General features: G+C 42.6%; 1 long non-coding RNA gene across 1 annotated transcript; it reads right to left on the bottom strand.

Moving 5' to 3' along the window:
* Nucleotides 6,932–7,488, bottom strand: LOC110429572. The gene is made up of 4 exons (XR_002446670.1): nucleotides 7,442–7,488; nucleotides 7,271–7,363; nucleotides 7,100–7,198; nucleotides 6,932–7,004 (listed from the first exon to the last, which is right to left on the bottom strand). It is a non-coding gene; the product is annotated as an uncharacterized LOC110429572 (long non-coding RNA).

Below are 9,073 nucleotides of genomic sequence, written 5' to 3'. Positions count from 1 at the left end.
CCTCGAGTGAATTTGGGCCGTCAGATCAAATCGACATTGATTGAACGGTTATCCTTGATCCTTTAGGTCGGTGGAGGATAATCCGCGAGATTGAACATGATTGGCGGAAATAGTAGGGCGGGCGCCCTATCCCCGAGCCGGCTTGGCTTCCCGTTCGTTCCCGTGGCTTCTGGAGTCTTCTAGATGATAGAAAATTGCACGGCACGTTAATATCTCTATGTAAACCCGACATGTGGGCCTTTCCACCATATTTCCTAAAAACCCTCTGCAGAAATAGACAAACACCAAAACTCATGGAATTCTGTCAGATAAAACCCTAAGTCTGGGTGTTGGTTGCATTTGGATCCTTTTCTTTATTTATTTGATGATTATATTTGGTACTTAAGGACCGTCAACACCAGATAGGCTGGTTGTATACTTAAAATAAACTAAGATAGAAAGTAAATACTAGAAGTACACAAATGAAAGGCAACTAGAAGAAAGACTTACTAGAAGACAAGCATCCGCTCAGGCGCTCCTAGAAGAAGACTCCCGACAAGCCGAGACTCCTCCTCGGGGAACTCCTCACTCTCTTCCCTCTATTCTCATACTTAGCTAAGAGTAGCTCTTCCTACGATACATCATGCTTAACTAGGCTCTCTAAGGGGGTATTTATAGGGGGAGATGGAGTAGGGGATACTCCAGTGCCACGTCAGCGATCTGCGTTCTCCTTCTTCTCCATTGTTGGATCAAACCAACCTTGGAACTGCCATATGATCAATGGTTGGGAATTTCCATCACATGTTCATCATGGGGATGTCGATGGGAGTGAACCGACTCAAGGTGGGCCCACATGACAGGTCGGTTGATCGACCTATTGCCTCCATGTGGGCCCCACCAACCTTCTAGAAGATGCTGATGTTAGTGGGAGTGTGGACCAGGTGGTGGCCACCAAATGTAGGTCGGCCGACCTACACTTTGGGGGGTTGGCCCACCACCTTGCTCCACATGCTGTCCCCACTTGCCATCTTCAATGTTTTGTTGATATGTGGTGGTTTTGGTTCTTGATCATCTTTGCTTAATTTGAGCTGGATCAGGCTTGATTAGTGGTTGTTTGCACCTACATCCAAATAATAACATGTATATGTGGAACAAAGTGAATTGTACCTATGTCACTACTTAGTTGCTTGGTGTTATCCCCAAAACTTAACCTTTGTTGATGGTTTTAGTGGTCAAAAATCATACCTAGATGATAGGTAATGCTACTTAACTTGGGCTAAATAAAAGCAAGGAGGTTTATCTATCTAGTAGCTTAAGCTTTTATGCAAAAAGTGTCCAGCTATCCCACTATACAACCCTTCATGAGCCTTGAGTTCTCTTTTGTTTCAGGTTTATGACAGGTAAGTCTAGCTGAGAACATTCTCGTACTCAGGGTTTTATTCCCATGTTGTTTTGCAGATGGGCAGATGTACTACGGTTATTGCATCAACTGCTTGTACCTAGCAATGGGTGATGACTATACCAAGGGCATGGTCACTCTACCTCATCATTTGCTTTTGTGGAAATAATCAGACTCTGGCACTATAATGAACAAAGTGTCGTGTGGTTTTTGAAACTAAAATGCTTCTGCTACATTTGAACTTGGCTTGTAATAATTATCTTTGAACTCTGATGTAACTTCTAGAATGTTGTGGACTGGATGTAACTTATGCATGGTGATTGCTAAACTTATTATGATTTTGGCTGTGCGTACGGAAAAGGTTTGAAATCCCTCAAGATTTTGTGGACTACCGGGATTATATGGGCTTAAGCTTGATGGTTTGAGTGCGTAAATGGTCGCTGTTAGGCTTAATCTCTTATTCTATTACACACTATTGTTTCTATGACTGATTGATCTAGTGGTAGCTGTTGGCATCTCTTACGCCTCACCCACTAGGTGATCATCCCTAACACGATGTAAGAAATGCGGTTGTACTTATAATCATAGCACTTATAAAATATGAAACAAAAGTTATCCGCAAGCGCACAAATAAAATACTTCTGTTGTAGCATTTCACTAAGAAAAGTTCTAGGTATCATTATTTGTAATTTTACCACTCGGAGCTTCTAGAAGGGATCTAGAAGAGAAAATTGATATGGCTAAAAGAATTACAAATACATACTCTAGATACAAATCAATTAACCACTTCTATATAGATAATTGATATGGCTAAAAGAATTACAAATACATATCTAAACAGGGGTAAGGCAAATAATGGTGATAATAATAATGATGATAATGAGATAATTAATGATAGGGAACCCATAATTAGAGATGACTCGTAGGATCAAGTAGGGTAGAATAAAGTGATACGGTTAAAGATTTTAATTCCTAAGTTTACATCCTATCTACTAAGTCTTAGGGCTTCTATTGTACTCTTTATCATTTATAGCAAAAATTAATCTTCCATCTAAACATAAGGGACATTACTTCAGAGAATTAAATAACATAACAATCCTTCCACTACTACAAAATTTATTAATCGTGACCTTTCAAAATGGTCCTCAGAGGCGGGCAGTATTTTCAACGGCCTCAGTTAATGCCTAGCGTTAACTGAGGTGGTTATTTTTTATTAACTGAGGCGGTTATAGTCAACCGCCTTGTAAAATCTATTTACTGAGGCGGTTTTTCTAACTCAACCATCTCAGTTAATATTTATTAACCGAGACGGTTTTCCTAACGCAAAGGCCTCAGTTAATATATTAATCGAGGTGGTCATGTTATAAAGCCCGTCTCGATAAATCAAGCCCAACCCATAAGTCCACTTCAGGCCCACTACCATAGGCAATATATAAACGAAGTCTCATCTCAAACCCTAACTTCTCTCCCCATCCCCTCCCCTCCCGACCCGGCCGTCCCCTCCCCTCCACTCCACTCCAGCGAGTTGGAGCCCCCAGCCGCGACGGAGGCCACGCCCTCGGCAGCCAGCGTGCGGAGCTCGCCCGCGTCGGCGCGGACCACGCCTAGGAGGTGGTTCAAGACGCAGCGACGGGCACCCGCCCACGCGCCACAACGGAGGCCGCGACCTCGACAGCCAGCGCACGGAGCTCGCCCGCGTCGGCGCGGACCGCGCCTAGGAGGTGGTTCGGGACGCCGCGACGGGCACCCACCCACGCGCCGCGATAGAGGCCACGGCCTCGGTGGCCAGCGCACGGAGCTCACCCGCATCCGCACGGACCGCGCCCAGAAGGTGGTTCGGGACACCGCGACGGGCACCCGTCCATGCGCCGCGACGGTCGGCATGCGGCAGGAGGTGGTTCTAGCGTCGATGAAGGTAGAGAACCCTCTTTCTCACCATCTCCTTCACTCATCCCTCTCTCCCCCTCTTCATCTCCCTCACCCTTTCCATTTTTAGATCCTGTGGAGCAGAGGCAAATGCGGTGAAGCAGAGGCAGAGCGTGGGCATGGATCTAGCTTTGGGGTTGGGATTCGGTAGTGGATCTAGCCAGTGGGCTCGGAAATGGACTCTCCGGTGGGCTCTAGTTTTTTATTAAATTCATTAACTGTGGTGATCTTCCTTACTTGCCCATCGTGGTTAATCAATTAACCGTGGCGGGCATAGGCAACCGTTGTAGTTAAGCCACCATTAATGGTGACCTTTCATTCGCGGCAGTCACATGTGCCCGCCTCGGTTAACCAAAAACGACTGTCACAGTTAATAAATTTTGTAGTAGTGTTCCCCAAGTAACCAGGTTCTACTTAGCCTAGATTCAGAGAGTGGACTATATAGGACTCAACAAAGCTGTCACCTTCGCTATCTACCACATGGCTTAGAAAAAAGGGTGCATTCGCAAGTAAGTATAATCTAGACACCATGTCTACATTACCTCTACCACCTAATTCAATACGGAGTTGAACTAAGCGCTCTACGAACATATGTCTAAACTTATTATCAATCAAGACTATATCAAAGATAGAAGTAGAATAAGCTAAGAATAGAATAAATAGGAACATATGATATTAAAGTAGCACAAAGTCATAATTACAAGATATAATCATAAATATTACAAAATCTCCTTACGTCGATTTGGAATCCTAAGCCGTGCTTAACTCTACTTGTATCTAACTAGATCTAACCCTAAACTGAAGTGCAGATCTAATATTCTAATTGAGAACCCTAGCTTTGGCATTCTAAATGAGAGATCATCTGATCATTGATTCTTGGATTGCCTTAGAGGGGTCTACCCTTGCTTATATAGCATGGTGGGATGAACCGTAGTCCTTGGATCAAACCGTCATAGAACAAGGGTCAATATGCACCGTAGAGGTTGGTTGGAAGCCATCACGCGAAGCAAAGGTCACTTCCAGGGGGACCAGGCTGGCCGGCCTGGCTGGTGGCTGTCTGCCGCCATGCTCTCGTTTCGTTCCTGTGTCTTAGGTGTCCTCTAGAACCTTCTCATCAACTCTTGGGGAATTCTGACATGATTTGGTTTGGTTCCTGGGCTCCTACTCTTCCTCGGAATGTTGACATTAAGGACCGTCAATAGTAGAATATGACATGTTTGTGAGCTTGCACTACACCACAGCCCCAGAGTAACGTTGCACGATGGGTCATTATATATCGATATAGAGACGTCCCATCGGTCGTTACAGATCTATTGCGACACTTAACAGCTGACGCTGAATATGGTGTCGGTATAGGCTGTAGCGACCGACATGTTTTTAGCGACCGATGGTTTGATTATTCGATGAACAAATACCGACCAAAGTGTTGATGACATATATATGTTATACCGTCCAAAGTACCAAGGCTAATAGGAACTATACCAACTAATAATCAAACGCCATGATCACATGAGCCAAATAAATATTTTCAATCCTGCTTTATCAAATGCATCACTGTTTGACATTTTAAACATATATAGAAGCTCACATTCAATGTCAGACATAGAATAAGTCATAATAACAAAGGAGTATTTCATTCATGCCAAACAACTGGCACATTTAACAGCCATGGGTACAATGATGTTCGCAACAATGACATAAGTTTGCCTTGCACACACCACAACTAACATGCCCATGTTACAGCACAACTAACAAGTCTGCATTGCATACTACAACTAACATGCCCATGTGAGAACGCAACTAACAGGCATGTCCTTGGAGTTCTTTTCATAATCTAACATCATGCAACAAAGGAACCAACATCCATGAGCAAGCAGTACTTTACAAAATGGTATGGCATCCCATACACAGCAACATGGATCATCGATGTTTTGCCACCTCACAAAATGATCAGGTCACCACAAAATTATCAGGTCACATCTCCATCTGCTTCAGTGCGTTTTCTGGACATCCCCTCCTACAAGACCAACATACCACAAGTATGAGTAGTTTTTTAAAAAAATATCTCTAGATTAAACTTATATTAGTCTCACAAATAGAAGTTTGGTGAAAGTCATGTTGAGGAAAAAAAACATACCTGTAGACTGGGATGAATGTGATGTCATGCTAACCTTCAAATGTATGAAATATCAGTAATTAGACACTTTATTAACTTACCACATATGAATAAAAGAAACAAAGTCTTGTCTAGTCTATTACCCTGTTGTATGGCCACTGAACTGGCATTGACTTAGCATCAGCCAAAGTCTCAATGTCACCATAAGGGCGAGGTAGCATTGTATCCCTTTTGATCACAACCTTCACAACAACTTCACAAAATAGCCTTCCTAGAGCTTGGCCTCCTAGTACATTGGTTTGATTTGTTGAAATAACGACCGCCTTACCCACAATTTCTGGTCGCAACATGGCATATAATGTGACCTCCTTTCCAACCTACACAAATAGTTTATGGACTTGTCAGCAAAAAATAAACACATTTATAGAACTGTTAGAACTGAAAGCACCATTAGATTGAAGAAATTACAAGATCATCAGGTGAAACACGAGGGCCTTTATTCTTCCTTGTTGGGGCTGCATTCTTCATGGGACTGGTAGCGCTGCAGTCCATAAGTTGATTCTTTGATCCTCCCACAGCACTGTGCACAGAGGAGGCACTAGCACGTTGCGAAGATAGCGCAGGAGCAGGTTGCGTGGACAAGCCACCAGCACGATGTGTCGACGTGGACAGGCCAGCAGGATGCTGCGCGGATAGGCCAGCAGCACGCTGCACGAACTGGCCAGCAGCACGCTGCATGGACGGGGCATTAGCAGGCTGCGCGGATAGGTCAGTAGCATGTTGCGCGGATAGGCCAGCAGCACGCTGCGCGAACTGGCCAGCAGCACGCTGCATGGACAGGGCATTAGCAGGCTGCGCGGATAGGTCAGTAGCACTCTCAGAGAGGGCTGGAGTATGTTGATCAGATAGGGCAGGAGCATGAGGTGTAGGTAGGGCAGAAGCACACGCAGATAAGGCAGCAGCACGCTGTGTAGATAGGAAATTACCAAGCTGTGTAGATGGGGCAGCAGGAGGCCTACGAAGAAGCAAATAATCTTCTTGATTAGATTGTTCAGATTTATCATTAATATCTGGAAAAACCTCATCTTCAAATGCTTGACCATCATGTGCTTGTGCCTCATCAACATGTTCTTGAGACCTTGGACTCTACATAAACAAGACAAGAGAAGTCATAACATGTCACATTAATATCCAGTATAACATACATTCAATAATCAAGACTGAAGTAATTCTAAGTCGGGAGAAGACATTTACCACATGGCTCCGTGAGTTAGAACAGTTCTACGAGCTTATTTCCAAATTTCTTCTTTCCTGCAGTTGCTCTTCCAATTCTTGTATGCGTCGTTCAAGAGCGGCTTTGTCACTCTCAACCTTGTGACGAGCTAGAACTTCCATTTGTAGCCTTGTTTACTTGTAGCACCTCAAACCAGGGGTACCAATGTCTTGGGGATTTGGTCCTAGAACCAAAGCCCGAACACGCCCTCTTGGCTCCTTTTCTCCACAGGCAGCAGCAAAAACATCACCTTGTTGAATTGATCTTTCTGTCAACTCTGGGTGGGCTTCAGCAATTGATTTAAGTTTGTTCTAACAAAAAGGAAGTTGGATGTTATGCAAATATCAAATCAGTTATGAAAGATCAATTCAGCTACTGACTACAATTCTATTATGAAAGAACTTACAATTATTGGCACTGCTTGTTGGGTTGGAACTCCAGTTTTCCTTGTATGTGTTCTAATATAGACTTCATCTCTTCGAACCGGTCTCCCTAGCTGTACACTCTGAAATTGTTTGAATTCTGTGTTATAACGGCAGCAAAATAAATGCACTAAAATTCAATGCATCTTCTATACCATTTCATGCCTATAAGCAGCAAAGCTCTTGCTTCCAGAGGTATGATGTATCCCCAACTTGGCACGATTAGCTTTCGATATTTCCCTTCGAGCCTAGGATACAAACAGTTAGATTTTGCAAATATATTGAAGTACACAAGTCCAAATATGCATAGATAAAAATTATCTCACTTCAAATTCAGGAGAGGTCCAGTGCTTAATCAGAAACTTCCAGTCATTACCTTTAACTCTATCACCATGTTTTCGCTGCAGTTGCTCATTTGTTAATTTTTCATTAAAAAAATCTGCCTTCAAGGTAGACTTAAATTCCTTCCATTTCCTTGCAGCAGTGAGCAGAACCCAGTTTTTGGCCGCCTCATCAATGTCATAGATTTCCTATGTTTCATGAATAAAACACACCAAATCAGTCCTTAACACAATAATCTAAAGAGGATTGGGATGGAACCACCCACACTTCATGCCAAATCAGTATACATGTCAAGAGGACAGGGTAGGGGCATTACCTTTAAAGCTTCCCACACTTGGTTTTTCTTGTTAATATCAACAAGCCTCCAGTGTGAACAACCAACAGATAAACTCTTTCTCACTAGACAACCAATAAGACTAGAAAATTGTCTATAATAATCTCCAATAGGCTGTGCAAATTCATTGAGCATTATTGGGATCTTAGGCATGTTTGGTGTTCTTGCAAACAAGTTATCCATCCTTGTGATGCTTCTTGCTTTCCTCTTCTTTGGTGAAGTAGTATGATGATCTGTAGTAAACAATTTTAAATTAGAAACATGTAACATGAAATGATATTTGTGATGCAGCATGTAACACTATACAAGACCTTCATCATTGATTAAATCATCTCCATTTGGTTGATACTCAGGGTCTTCTTCTTCAATCAGCTGACTTGCAATTTCAGCCTGTCTTTGTGACCGGCGCAGATTGGGCAAATCAGCTGCTGCATCATTTGATTGGTGTGTTCTCTATAGAAAAAGGGACATAACACTATAAATAAAAGTTATCAATATGCAACAGAAATATGCAATGATTTTGTCTATCACCTTTGTTCTTTTACTAGATTGACCATTTTGTCCTAAGTTCAGCATTGGAGGCAGATTTAGAGATTGAAGCTTCTTGTTGTTCCCTGCAATTGTTTCATTTCGACATTTCTCATAAGGATTGACAGGGGCATCCTTACTGGTTCTCCTAGTTGTTGGCATGCTTCCTCCTATGAATGGACAAAAAACATAGCAATACTTGGAGGAAAACAATAAACACAATATGTGAGTCTGTAGCAACAATATACACAGAAAACTTACTTTCTAGAACCTTTTCTATCATTCTTTTTAGCAACAACAATACTATCTATGTCTGTTCTAATAGATGGGACAACCCCATTAATAATATCCACAGTCACATTGCCATTTATATTAGGCAGGTACACTAGGCCATTATCATTAGCAATGTGATCATCCTCCAAGTTATCAAAGTCACACACATCTCTTTGGACTGACTGAACAACAGCAACCCACTCAGTATCAACCCATCTATGTGGCTCTCGTGACTCTTAAGGCCAAATATCTTCCTCTCATTAACATGTATATTTTGACGTATATCAGAGGCGTATCCATCAGGAAACTTGACCCCCTTCAGGACTTGACAGAATAATTTCTTCTCATCGGGACTCATTGAGTATGGAGCTGGTGGTAAATAAAGTTGGCCATCCACTTCAATAGGGCGGAGATCACTTCTAGTACCTAGAGCTTGAAGATCCAAACGAGAATTCAAATTATCCTTGGATTTCCCTTCTGT

This window comes from Sorghum bicolor, chromosome 8 (genome assembly GCF_000003195.3).
Source record: "Sorghum bicolor cultivar BTx623 chromosome 8, Sorghum_bicolor_NCBIv3, whole genome shotgun sequence".
In the NCBI taxonomy this organism is placed as follows: domain Eukaryota; kingdom Viridiplantae; phylum Streptophyta; class Magnoliopsida; order Poales; family Poaceae; genus Sorghum; species Sorghum bicolor.
This window is presented reverse-complemented; position numbering and strand designations above follow the sequence as displayed.